Below are 13968 nucleotides of genomic sequence, written 5' to 3' on the forward strand. Positions count from 1 at the left end.
ATTTACACAGCTCTGCCACGTAGCACAGCCCTCTCTGGCAGGGCAGGAGACCTGATTTTTCTCTGCTGCCATTAAGTAGCACTTACAGCTCATGTCCCTACCCAGGGCTGTGACAGGACAGTATAAGCTCATCTCTCTGTCATTCTGCTCTCTGCTCCTATCAGCATGCTTGTTGGCACATGAGCACTGCTGCACACCTGACTGACTCCTTCTACTGCTTCTCCCTCTCCCAGTCTTAAAACACCTGTACAGAGACTACAAGAGGCCAAAACCAAGTCAAATCCTGGTGCTTACATTGCCTGTGTACATTTAATGATGTATTAATAAAAGCAGAGCTGCATTCATGTGTGCCTTTTTTTTATCTGCACAGAGTTCAGCTTTAGCAGGGCCTCAAATTAAGGCACCTTTAGGCGTAGGATGGTCACAGATAGGTAAACGTTTCAAAACTTGCAGCTACTACGGCTTCAAGGAAACCCTTTTTTTTTTTTTTAGTACTATCTGAAATGACTGTCAATTATAGTGTTAAAAAGCCATTTCACTAATGTCAATGTGTTCTTCAGCCTATTATATACAGCAGCAAAAGCAACACGCCTAGACAGCAGCATGGCCTCAAGTTGTTCTTTACACGGTGTGTTGGGGGCTAGCTTCTGCTTTCCAGCAGGCTGATTGGAAAGGAATCATCCAACTAGCACAAAGGCCTATCCTAACACTGATTAACCAGCAGGGCCCGGGAACTCACAACTGGGACATACTGGAGCACAAAAAGGCAGGAGGGGCATAAGCAGTATTTTTATACTGTGCAAAGAACAAGGCTTACAGGTATTTACAACTTAAAGGATGAGTCCACTAATACTAATAACTAGGGATGCACCGATACCGTTTTTCCGGTATCGAGTAGCGATACTTTGCTTTCTGTACTTGTCGATACCGAGTACTAATATTGGTTCTTCCGCTGCCACGGAGCCAGCTTCTCGGGTAATCTGATTGCCTGAAAAGTTGGCTCCATGTTGTCTAACCTGCTTGATTGAGCTTGGCCTGGAAACCGGCTTCCCAGCGAATCAGGAAGCCAGACGGCGAGTAATGACCCGCCTCCCAGCTTCCTGATTGGCCAGGAAGCTGATTCGATGCTAATTGGCTGGGAGGCCGGCTTCCCGGCCAAACAGCATGGAGCTGGCTTCCGCCCAGCTTCCTGATCGCACGGGAAGCTGGCTCCATGTTCCCCTACGGCACTGTCGGCCAGAGGAAATCTCCCTCTGACCGGAAGTTCCTGTATCGGGGAAGGTATTGTAGCATTTGGGTGAGTATGAGTACTAGCCCAAATACTTGGTATCGGCACATACCTACTAATAACTCCGTTATACGTGAATGCCGAAAGGGCTGGAGATATCACCCCACATGATTTCCCAGCACTATCACATATGTACAATGTAAATAACTTAACAGAGAAAGTTTGAGCAGCCGGCTTCATGCTTCCTCATCACTTGGTGACGAGGGAGAATGGAGAAGGCTTCCCTGCTAATCGGGAAGCCGGGTGGTGAATCTTTATACGCCGGCCGGCTTACCGGCTAATCAGGAAGCCAGGTGGTTAGTCCTTACACGCCCCCTGGCTTCCTTAATGGGACTTCCAGTATCGGTATCAGCGAGTACTGATAAAACAAATATTGGTACTCGTACTCGATACCGAAAAACTGGTATCGGTGCATCCCTAGTATTAAGGTGCCTGTAGGCCACGGGTGGGCTTACAGATCCCAACATGCCTCTGCCTCTGGGAGTCATGCCTGTAACTGTCAGTCTTGCAATGCCTCATGGGGCTTGTAGTTCCACAACAGCTGGAGAGCCGGAGTTGCCCACCCCTGCCATAGACATTAGAGGCTAATCTGCTGATGCTAATCAAATATCTATGGGACAGGAACCGACAGCTCTGAATGACCGTTCTTGCTGAACAAAAGGTCAGACCGGCTTAAAAACCCCTTTCTGATTGCTGTTACTCCCATGCAGACATGCCGTTGCCAGGATTGCCTTTATATCCTTTCTCCATAGACTAAACAAGACTGCTCGGGAGAGCACTGTGTTCCAATTTCAAAGAGATGTAGTACCTGCAGGCACTAAAAGACAGATCATGTTTGCGCCTCCGTTCCATGATGTCTACAGTGAGCAGCACTTCTCATTACTTCCTATGTAAAAAAATTATATCAAAGTCAAAAGGTTCCCAACCTATTTCAGATGCTGATGAAATCACTTACAATGGATGCTGCTTCTTGATGTTTCAAAGTTGTAGGTTCCTGCAGAATCAGCGTGTCCCCTGAGCCCTGGTCCTGAAATCCAGTTTTAGGGTGGCTCCTTTCCCTCGCAGGGTCCTATGGAGACACCCTTGTGTGTGCTAGTAAACTTTATATTTGTTTGACCTGGATTCATTTTTTTAAAACAGTTTGAGGGTTTAATACTACTTTAAAATATAAGGGCTTTAATCAGTGGGCGGGGCCCTAACAATCTACCCTTTCTGGACATCGTACATCCAGAACCGCAGGCTCATAAAGCCTTTTATTCCAACTTACAAACTGCTAATTTTGGCCATCAGACTACTGAGCTCCCCAATACTGTATTTCTGAAATTCCGTATTACAGTGGATGCTGCTTCTCATTGTTTCCTGCAGAATCAGCTGGTCCCCAGAGCACTGACCCTGATATCTGGTTTTAGGGTGGCTCCTTATGGAGCCACCCTTGTGTGTGCTTGTAAGCTGCTTGTCCCCCCACGAAACACTCAGGCACAGCAAGGTAACCCACTCCCCTCTTCCGTTCTCCAAGCTAGTAGATGGACAGCTGCTGGAGTCGGCTCTGTGCCTTGTGATCTTGTACTGGACAGGAAGTTCAAGGATGCCGAGCTGAGAGAGTTGGAGCTGTTCAGAAACATGATGACTGTAAGTGCTTGAAAAAATGTAACGAAATACTTTGCTCTGCAATGTATATTTGTTTGATCTGGATTCATTATTGAGAAAAAAAGGTTGAAAGTTTAATACTACTTTAAAGAATGAACAAATATTGAAACAGGTGTACAACGATATGAAGGCAACCCTCATTATTATTATACAGGATCTACATAGTGCCAACAGTCTGTGAAGCGCTTTACAATATAAAGGGAGACAGTACAGCTACAGCACAGTTCTCTCCAAGCCAAGAGGGTTAGGAGGGCCCTGCCCGTAAGAGCTTACAATCTAAAAAGGAGGGGACACTGGAGAGAATTTGCATGTTTGTGGTCACCTCCACAATCCTGGCCGAGCCTGTTGGGGAGAAATTTAAAGCGGACGTTCATTGCAGAAATTGTCTTTTCCGTTCTGCAAGCTTAAAAAAAAGCTGATATACTGATTTTACCTTGGCGAGAATGATATGTCCTGCTCCCACAGCCGGAGGGTGGACCTGGCACTGCATCTTTGAACCCAGGCTGGCTCCGGATGACGTCAGAAAGGAGCATGGTGGCGCGGGACCCCGACTGTGGCAGCAGAACGCAGCTGAACAAGCCAGGTAAGAGGATAGGAAAGAAAACAAGGGGGGTGAGGTTCCTCTTTAATTTTTCCTGAGATGAATTTTTTCCCTGTTTTTCTGCACCTTTTTCCTCTGACATAGGTCAGCGCCACCGTGGTGCTCCTTTCATAAACACAAATATGCACATTTGCCCAATGCAAACTTGCATGTTTGTACAATAATCTGAACAATCGGGCTGCCAACTAATCTTTGCAGGCGGCTTGAGTTAAAGTTCACCGTCTGTGTGATAGTTTTAGCAGATAAGAATAATCAATATCCATATCTATTCCTGCAGTCTGGCACGTGTAGGTCACCCTGCGCAAACTACAAGCTAGGAAAAAGGTTGCAGATGGGAGATCTGCAGAGGCAGCATCTCTGGACCAGCTAAAGGTACAGGGTCAATGAAAAAGGTGTAGGTGGGAGGAGAGGTGTAGGACACAGGGGGGTTAATTCAGGCCAATAGCTGGCTAGGAAACACTGGAGGGAAGCTTAGTCCTGCCTCTATACTGGTGACGCCTTCATTGCCCCAGGCACACAGCATAGGAATAGCTAAACTATCACTTCCCCAGCCAGAAAGACTGAGCCAGGGAAGGAGACTAGCAAAGAGCAGGACACGGCAAGGAGGGGCTGGAGGAGGAAAAAAAAGAAAAGTTTAGACAGAGTGAAAACTTTAATGAAAAGAATCCAGAAAAGTCTGAGAGGACAAAAGCTGCTCAGAAAAGTTTTGCAGGACGGAGAGGAGGTGTGAAGTGCGGAGGAGGAACGTTCACCTCTGCAAATCCCAAGACTTCACTCATCTGGATGTCATCTGGCTACTAAGAATCCCACACAGATCCAGACGGAACTGTAAGTCTGTCTTCTTCTTCCCTATCCTTTACCGGTCTTATGTGACAATTGGCATCCTTGGCATCTGCTTAGCCTGGGCTTGCAGGAACTGAAAATGATCTGAACTCTTTATGATCATCAGCGAAAGCTCAGTAATGCAACAGATGCCTACATGCCAACATTAAATGACTTCTAGGGACACTTTGATGTCAAGTTGGCCAAACTCGGCAAATCAAACCCAGAACATCCTTGGTGGTCCACAGACCACAACATTCTCCATCTGAAGGTGGTGTCCTCAATTGCTTTAGAAAATGCTACATTGTATACACTGATATTTACCTAACCCACCCAGGGAAAGATGTGGAGGGGAGGACATTGGGGAAGACACTGGGGAGGACATTGGGGGAGACACTGGGGAGGACATTGGGGGAGACACTGGGGAAGACATTGGGGAGGACATTGGGGAGGACACTGATCCTAACAAAACAAAGTTGTAGATTCTAATTGTTCAACTGATCAAACTTAGAAGATCTGTCCTTGGAACATACTCAGCTTTTGTTCAATAAAAAGTTCCTGTTGCCAAGTGTTAATCCTGTAATAATAACCCGTAGCAACCAATCAGCATTCAGTCTGCCGAAGTCAAACTGGCAAGATGCAATCTGATTGGCCGCTATGTGTTTATCTACATAAGAATTAAACCTGTTTAATTGACAAGACTGACTGTTGTTGGTAATCAAAACTATCTGATTCCATCATCAGATCCTTTCTTTCAGTTCTTGTCTGTTATTATTGTATATTAAGGTCTAGGGATCTTTAAGGTTATATCTATATGTGAAGCGTGCAAAATATATAAAATTACACATATACACCCACTTAATAAAGAAAATACAGATCTACAGTTCTTTCAATCTCATAAAGAGCAAGCTTAAAAATATACAATACACACACTTATTAACAAAACATATTATAATTAGATCTATAGCACCTTAGTTAATATCTATTAAAGAGCAAGCTTACATATATAATAGATATAAACTAATTAACAAAAGATGATAATAAGATCTATAGTACCTAAGATAATATCCGATAAAGGGAAGGCTTAAAGATATAATAAATATACCGATTTACTTAATAACAAAAACATGTTATAATACAATTCTATAGTATCTAAGTTAACATCTATAAAGATCAAATACATAAATATAAACTAATTAACAAAACATATTATAATAAGATCTATAGTACTTATGTAATTATCCACTAAAGAGCAGACTTACAAATAAAGAAATATACTCATACACTAATTAACAAAACATATTATAATAAGACCCATAGTACTTATGTTTACATCTATTAAAGAGCAGGCTTACAAATATAAAGAATGTATACGCCAATTTAATAAACCTCTTGTAGTTAGATATATAAAAAATATATAGATTGTATAGAGATATATAGTAATTATATATAGATCTATAGTAATTAAAGATATTTTATATATTATATAGAGATATATAGAAATTATACATATATATTGTGTAGCGGTCTATAGTAATTAAAGATATTGTATATATTGTATAGAGATATATAAAAATTTAAGTTTATTTTGATTAAAAACAACAGAGCAGGCATAAAAACACAGAACATTGACACACTCACAAATGTAATACACTTTAAGGGGAATTGATCAAAACTGGAGCAGACAAAATCTGGAGCAGTTGCCCATGGCAACCCATCAGCATCTCTCTTCAGTTTGCTCAGGTAAGTTTTAAAAATGAGACAGAGAAGCTGATTGGTTGCAGTGCAAATCTGCTCCACATTTTGTTTGCTCCAGTTTTATTTAATTCCCCCCAGTGTGTTTAAGATCTATAATACTTTAAGTTTATATCCATTAAAGATCAATGTAGAAAATGTACTTATATACCAATTCCATGAACATACTGTGAGGGATCTATAGTACTCTGCAGTGTTTATATGACAACATGAAAGGCATGGATACTCTCGCTCTACAAAGCAGCCCTGGAAATCAGTTTACAATCTTGCCCACTATGGTTCAGATGTTCACAGTCCTAGCTGAAACTTTCTAAGGAACCCAGTCACCTAAAGTTAACCTAGCCCCCTAGAGATGGAGTTCCTCATGTCCACAGCATTGGTCGTCTCAGTTCTCTTGTGATTTCTATAGGAAGCTCTGACAATAATTGGACACAGTACAGTGATGGGGGGTCATTGTTACATGTAGGTCTCTCCGGCTGCACCCAGTCAATACACACAGCTACAGAGATTCAGGACAGTGTCAATGGGTGTTTATTCTAAGACACAGACGTTACAATGTGGTGGTAAATAAACAAATAATGAAGGGTTCTACATCCCATAATGCTCTGCAAGGACAGTTCGCTAGTACAAAATCACGGTGGGTTAGACAATATAAAAACAGTCAGATCGTACTTAAAGTGTCAGTCCACCCAACACATATACCAGGGGAAGGCAACCTCGGCACTTCAGATGTTCCCCTCTGCCACTGGGAGCCATGCCTGTGACTGTCTACCTTGCAATGCCTCATGGGACCTGTAGTTCCACAACAGCTGGAGTGCCGAGGTTGCCTACCCCAGACCTATACTTGGGTTTTTGCCAGAGGATAAAGAGTTCGTTTTACTAGCTCTGCTTCAGCACTTTGGAGTCTCACTCCTCCTGCTGCATTCTGCATAAAGCACATAAATGAAGGCAAAAAGCGAACCATGCGTAGAAAAGCCATGGCGACTGGGCAAACAGAGTCACAGCTGGGTAGGTATAACATGATGATGAAGAGTGATTTAACTGGTCAGCGTCTTACACAAAATGACATTGTTTCTGATCCCTCGCTTTCCTGGGACTGCGCTGCCTTGATAAGAAATGTCAACCAATCAGAGGGGCGGAAGATCCCGTCTGTCCTATTTTAACTATGTATCTGGAGAGGATTTATCAGAGACTTTTTAGTCTATAATATGTGATAGTGAACATATCGTACACTGGTATGTGGATACAACCTGGAATGATACGATTCTGTATATCAATTCCTTTTTTTTAATTCTCATGACCTTATCTATGTTTTACTTCGAGCTTAAAGGGTAATTCCACTTTCCCAGGCAAATTTAGGAAAATGGAATTACCCCACCAAAGTGCCCCCTCCACTGCCGCCGGTGTAGGACCTGTACACCGAACACAGTAGCGCAGCTCTGCGCGTGGTATTTTTAATTTGCAAACAGTCAGCAGTCATTGGTCAGCAGTCATTGGTCAGCAGTCATTGGTCAGCAGTCATTGGTCAGCAGTCACTGGTCAGCAGTCACTGGTCAGTACTCACTGGTCAGCACGGTCACCTGTCGCTTACCTAGGTGAATTTAAAACTACATGTCCAAGACTACTCCAATCCACAGGATGACAATGTTATTGTCCGATTTCACTGCAGACCGAACGGCGTTGTCACCCTGTTAAAGTAGGGATCTACTGGTAGGATCAACAGGTAATAAAACTATGTTATGGGGGGGGGGCATAGGCAAACACAACTGCTGTGTAGCCCTAGGGTCACTCAGATGATTTTCTCTCGCTAGTAAGAGAAGGAACCATGTGCTAGTAGGTACCTAAAATGGCTAGAGCAGAAGTAGGCAACCTCGGCACTCCAGCTGCGGTGAAAATACAAATCCCAGCATGCCTCTGTCTCTGAGAGCCATGTCTGTTGCTGTCAGAGTTTTGCAATGCCTCATGGGACTTGGAGTCCCACAACAACTGGAGGGCCGAGGTTGCCTCCCCCTTTGGGCTACAGCCACACAGGCGCTCTACACTTTAAAGGGAATTTATCAAAACTGGAGCACAGAATCTGGAGCAGCTGTGCATGGCAACCAATCAGCTTCTGTCTTTCATTTTCAAAGCTTGACTAAACAGACTGTATGAGAAGCTGATTGGTTGCTATGGGCAACTGCTTAATATTCTCTCTGCTCCAGTTTTGATAAATTCCCCCCTGTTAGTTCATACCCGATTAATGACTGCAGCTGATTGGTTCCCAACAGGGCCACAAGCTGGTTGAATTTCAGCCGACTAAAGGACTTTTCTGAAATCTGACCAGTGTATGGTGCGATTTAGTACCTCAATTCTGCTACTAAAATGGCTAGATGATTGCTTGTTACAAATGTCTCCCTATGGCACAAGCATCACAAATAGCATTCAGCACTCGGGTTAATGGTAGTGACAGACAGGGGCCCGAGGAGCTCTGATTGGCGGTTGTAGCAGAATGCTGACTGTGGCGCGCTGCATTTCATATCAAATCATTATTTTCTGGCACGTATAGTGTATTAGGTGCAGAAACCATAAACTTCACTGTATTGCGTCATCCAATACTTCGCACCTCCACTGCGCCAAAGATCGTTAAAAAGACAAATTATTTATTGGGCGCAGATCGCGCGCCTTTTATGCGACATGTCGCACACACTTGGTGCACTAGTCGCATCTTTCCGTTTAAACCCTTCGGCTTGAACAACTATTTGGTGCCATCAGTGTTCCGGGCGCCATGAATAGTTTATCGAGGCCCCGCTGTATCTTATAGATCATTCTTATTTTGTCCGTAGTTCCACTTTAAGATGGGATCGAAAATACAGAAGAATTCACAAACATTTTCTGGGGCAGATGTTTCAACCTGCAAATTTCCTTTGAATTCCGGGACACTAAGTCAAGCTGGACATACGTGGGAGGATAGGTTACCAGTGATGGAAGAGAGGCTGGCTGCACTCTGTGATGGTATATATATTTTCCAGCATGGCCTTAATCGTTTTCTGAAGTGTGTTGCATATCTGACACAGTCTGGGACATGCTGGTCCTTATAGTTCCACAGCAGCTGACAAGGATCTGGTTATCTACCTATGACTTAAAGGGGCACAAATTCTATTGCAGATATTGGTATTATTAATAATAACAAGCTTACTTAAAGCTGAACTCCGGGATAAGCAGACATTGTCTACACACGAGTTATGAGTATTCTAAGAGTCATGTGTATTCTTCCTTGAATCTTGGTGTGTTTTGTGTATTTCTTCCAGAGCTGAGCCGTAACAGTGTGAGACATGGAGCTTCCTGTAATAAAGACTAGTCACTGCTGCTCTCTCTCCTAGTGCAGGGTGACTGGTCTTGTCTCCGCCCCCTCCTGTCATTTTCTGCAGGCAGCCTGTAGTGGGTGGAGCCTGCTGGGTCCCTCCCACAGCTCTGCTCTCTGCACTGTCTATGTACAGCACAGTAATGATGTCACTACTACTTGTAGAAGGTAATAACTGGTTGTCAGTTAGCCATCGATATCAGTTGGCTGGAAGGTGCCTACCGAGTACCTACAGCCTCACGATCATTTCTCGCTTCAGCCATAATCCCCCGATCACCTCTATGGGTGGCCATACGCCCACTAGTTTAGATGAGCGGGCAGAGTCACACCGCATTCCCCGGGCACCACTTCCAGAAAGTGACAATAGTGGTGTGATGAGTCTGCACACACAGCGCACAGAGATTCTCTGTCTGCGTCCCACACACAGCGCAAGCCGGCTGTGCAGAGGAGGCAGCCTGGACGGCGTACAAAGCTCGTGCATAAAGAGTGAGTGTGCAGGGCTGGCCGTGCACAGCACCGCTGTTTTCTATTATTACATACTGCACATCTGGACGCCGGGATCAGATTCATTAACCCTTCTTCTGCTTCCCTGGAAAGGTGGGGGCTTTGTTCAAAAACTTTATTGTGGTCTTGGAAAGCCCCAGGACCAAATTCCACTTAAATATAAGGGGAAAGTGCAGTAACCTAGAGCAGCCAATCAGAATTTAGTATTATACCCATAGGACTGCAATAAGGTGAAATATAATTAGCACATTCATACACACTGGGCACTATTTGAGCGGCCCAGCTTTTGAGTCTTGGGTGGAAAGTCATACAAATGCCAACTCAATGTAGATAGTATCACTGGACTCATTGGGTAGTGAAGCCAGGACAAATCTGGAATATTCCCCTTTAAGAGCAAGTCAGTAATGACCGCTAACATAAGAGTCTTTGTGCTTTTATCACTACTTTATACACTAATGTCACCTTTACTTTTTTCTTCTTGCGGCTTTGTTCTCAGCTAAACCCTTTCCCATTGCTATCCCTTTTGCCTACAGTGTCTCATTATACTTGGGGTACCACTAGAACAGCCTTTCTCAACCAGGGTGCCATGGCACACCGGGGTGCCTTCAGGATTCCTCAGGGGTGCCTCAATATTTTCAAACAGCGTCATGCTTCTTATGTGCAGGGGGAGTCTGAGGTGAAAGAAGGGGGCTTCTGATGTGAATCAAGGGGGGCTTCTGATGTGAATCAAGGGGGGCTTCACTGATGTGAAAGAGGGGACTCTGATGTGAAAGAGGGGACTCTGATGAGAACCTATGGGTTTTTGTTGTATTTTTGCATGGGGTCCTCCCTTAAAATCTTTACCAGGCAGCTATCTTGAATAAGGGTCTGGTATGGATTTTGGAAGGACTACACATCATTTTTTACATTTCAGACTGGGGTGCCTCAAGATTTTGCACAGTTTTAAAGGAGGCCGTGACTGAAAAAAGATTGTAATGCTATACTACAAAACCTCCAGATCACACTTCTAATGGACCTGCCAAAGCTCAGGATCCATCTCTACTATGTAATTCACTGCAGTATCATTGCCCTCCACCTTCGTCCCTCATATTGCTGAGTTGCACACTTACAGCACTTCATCTTTTGAGGAAGCACAAGTACCAGCAAGCCTGCCAGCCACATCGGAGTGCTTAAAGTTAAATAAAGACAGGCAGGTATCTCCATAGGCAGGGAGAGGTCTCCCCATCCTCGTTGGTCCCCCAGGAGTCTCCTTCACTCAGACTTTAGTACAATGTTGCCCCTGCACAGCGAAACATCTTTTCTACATAGAAAAAGGGAACAATCGGCTTTAGACTGAGATTTTTTGACAAGTCGAGAAATCTCTGTATGTGATAGTTAGCGTTTCCGACATCCAGAGTGCTTGTTATAGCTGTGAAATGAACCCCTATACATCCTAAGCACAAGCATCTATGAAATACTGCAGCATATCTATATGCTGTCCAACTCTTATTCACTGTATTATTAGCAGTTCTGATAACCTTTCCTGTAACTTCCCTTCCTGCAGATAACGTGGGTAACACATGACTCCCACATTTCAAACCTGTCACTAGGATTGCACTACGAGCTAGAGTCAGAGATCAATGATCAGCTGGTTATTATGAATTAACAAAGTTACTAAACTACTCTGTTTGATACCATCAAGACCATGCCCACCCATGGTGACCCCCTATCCATCCTATATTGGTTTTCAATGCATTTTCTGAGCACGCTCCATAAGAAGATCACAACATTTTTCTGCATGGACTAAATAGGCTGACCAGGGTCAACCATCTGACCAGTATGCTGCTCAGCTTTGGGAGGAATCCAATGCACCTGGAGAACATACAACCTCCATGTATATTTGGCAGAAATGAACCCAGAGCCCCAATTCTGTTACAGTGCTAAACCATTGAGCCACCAACAAAGTTAATAATCCACCCTAGGCCAGGGGTAGGCAACCTCGGCACTCCACTTGTGGTGAAACTACTAGTCCCATGAGGCATTGCAAGACCCTGACAGCCAGAGGCATGACTCCCAGAGGTATGGTGAGATTTGTAGTATCAGCACAGTTGGAGTGCCATGGTTCCCTGCCCCTGCCCTGGGCTCTAGCAGTGACAGAGATGGTGGATGTATAGGTGCAATACATAAACAGAGTACATCATGTAGTCCAGGCTGGCAACACCCAAGATTACTCAGAGCCTCTGACAGTGCCAAAAATAGAATGATGGCCACAGGAATCTGTATATGTGACAGAAACTGTGACATAATTATTTATAGACTAGACCAGGTCTGTGTCATCACAATCACTCACAGACTCAAAAACTAGAACGCAGGAAATACAGCAACCAATGTGAACCAATCAGGTGCTCTCTCTATACCTTGTAGATGGCACTGGAAAATGACCTACTGTTATTTGATTGGGTACTAGAAGCCACATACCTTTTTTTGGCTCTCTTTAAAGCTGAAATCTGTGCTAGACAAATAATATCTAAATTTAAGAGACATGAATTCTTCTTTGTGTATTTCTTTCATATATGTGCGCTTAACCAGCATGTCTGTAAAAAATAAGTCAAGGCAACTGGACTTGCTGTATTTTTCTTGAAGACGTTTCACTGGACATCCGACCAGCTTTCTCAATTCTGAATTGAGAAAGCTGGTCGGATGTCCAGTGAAACGTCTTCAAGAAAAATACAGCAAGTCCAGTTGCCTTGACTTATTTTTTTACAGACATACTATGACCTGGATGAATGAGAACATTCACAGACTTAACCAGCGTGGAACAACTCCTGCTCTTTGCTCCTGTGCAGAAACTTCCTGCAATAAAGACCAGTCACTGCTGGTCTCTTTCTTTGTGCAGGGTGACTGGTCTTGTCTCCGCCCCCTCCTGTAGTTTTCTATAGCCAACCTGTAGTAGGTGGAGCCTGTCCCTCCCTCCCGCTTCTCAAACATACTTACAAGGCCATGGAATCCAGCGTTGTCTTCTTTGCGGCAGAAGTTCATCCTGACGTGTCCCTCCTTCAGTGCCACCATCTTTACATCTATACAGGTGAATGTAACTTTTATTTTTGACCCTAGGCACGTAGCCCACTGTAAGGGTTAAGAAAATGTTATTCTTTAAGGGTCATTGCAATAGGGCTAAAACTACTTTAACAAATAAAATGCTAGTATACAGCAGGATCCACTACTTTTAAACCTTTTCGGGGGTCATGCAAACAAGTCATTTTAGAGGTCACAAGTCGTAAGCAGCAGCGTCAGGCCCTGATAGCTCGCTGCAGCCAATAGGTGCGCTCGGGTCAGGAGTTGGAGCGATTGCGTCTCCCGAGACCCCTGTGCTTATTTTGGAGAGGGGTGAGCGTAAGGATACAGCTGCCAAGTCGAAGCTTCATCCCACTCTGCGGCTGAACCGCGGGGAGTGGCCGTTATTAAGTGCTGGGTGGGGCAGGCGGCCTGTGAAGTAATGCCCAGAATAGTAAGGTGGGGGGGGAGAGGAGCCCCCCTTTATTTGTTGGTATTGCGCAGTTATATACAAACACGGAGGTTCTAATCTCCCTTTTATTACCCAAGCAAACATGTGCAAACAATGACGACCAAACACTCCGCACATATCCTCACATGAGCTATAGCCGCGTGGGTTCTGCTGAATTTAATTTCCCAGCACGCACCGCTCATGACTAGACTTCCAAAATGCGTGGCAAGTTAGGTCGTGTCATACCAGTCCTTTTTTTGAGTGCAACAAAAACTATTTTAAAACATTCTTTTGATAACTGTATAGTCTGAAGAAAAAGAAAATACACAAGCGCTGAAGACTGATGAGACTTTCTAGATATGAGCTAATTCTTTGCAGTAAAATAGTAAAAATTATCATCTATTAACAAAATGTTTATTTTTCAAAATAATATTTTGTTGATATATCATCATTTTTACAATTTCAATTTCACTACATAGAATCACACAATCAGTACAATACGCGTTATATGATTATATTATTATATA

General features: G+C 43.8%; 2 protein-coding genes across 3 annotated transcripts in view; one reads left to right on the forward strand and one right to left on the reverse strand.

The window, feature by feature from the left end:
* LOC108791121 (coronin-7-like) overlaps nucleotides 1-13968 on the reverse strand; it is a 152741-nt gene that overhangs the window by 42758 nt on the left and 96015 nt on the right. The window lies entirely within an intron of this gene.
* Nucleotides 1-13968, forward strand: part of VASN (vasorin) — a 42470-nt gene that overhangs the window by 12399 nt on the left and 16103 nt on the right. The window contains exons 2-3 of one of the 2 annotated variants that reach the window (XM_018561520.1): nucleotides 2086-2092; nucleotides 4092-4364. The gene's annotated coding sequence lies outside the window, so the exon portion shown is untranslated. Of the gene's footprint in view, nucleotides 1-2085; nucleotides 2093-4062; nucleotides 4365-13968 lie in introns of those variants that run through there. The other variant, XM_018561528.1, reaches the window with a different exon arrangement.

The sequence above is a fragment of the Nanorana parkeri genome, unplaced genomic scaffold (assembly GCF_000935625.1).
Source record: "Nanorana parkeri isolate BGI_ZX_2015 unplaced genomic scaffold, ASM93562v1 scaffold19, whole genome shotgun sequence".
Lineage (NCBI taxonomy): Eukaryota > Metazoa > Chordata > Amphibia > Anura > Dicroglossidae > Nanorana > Nanorana parkeri.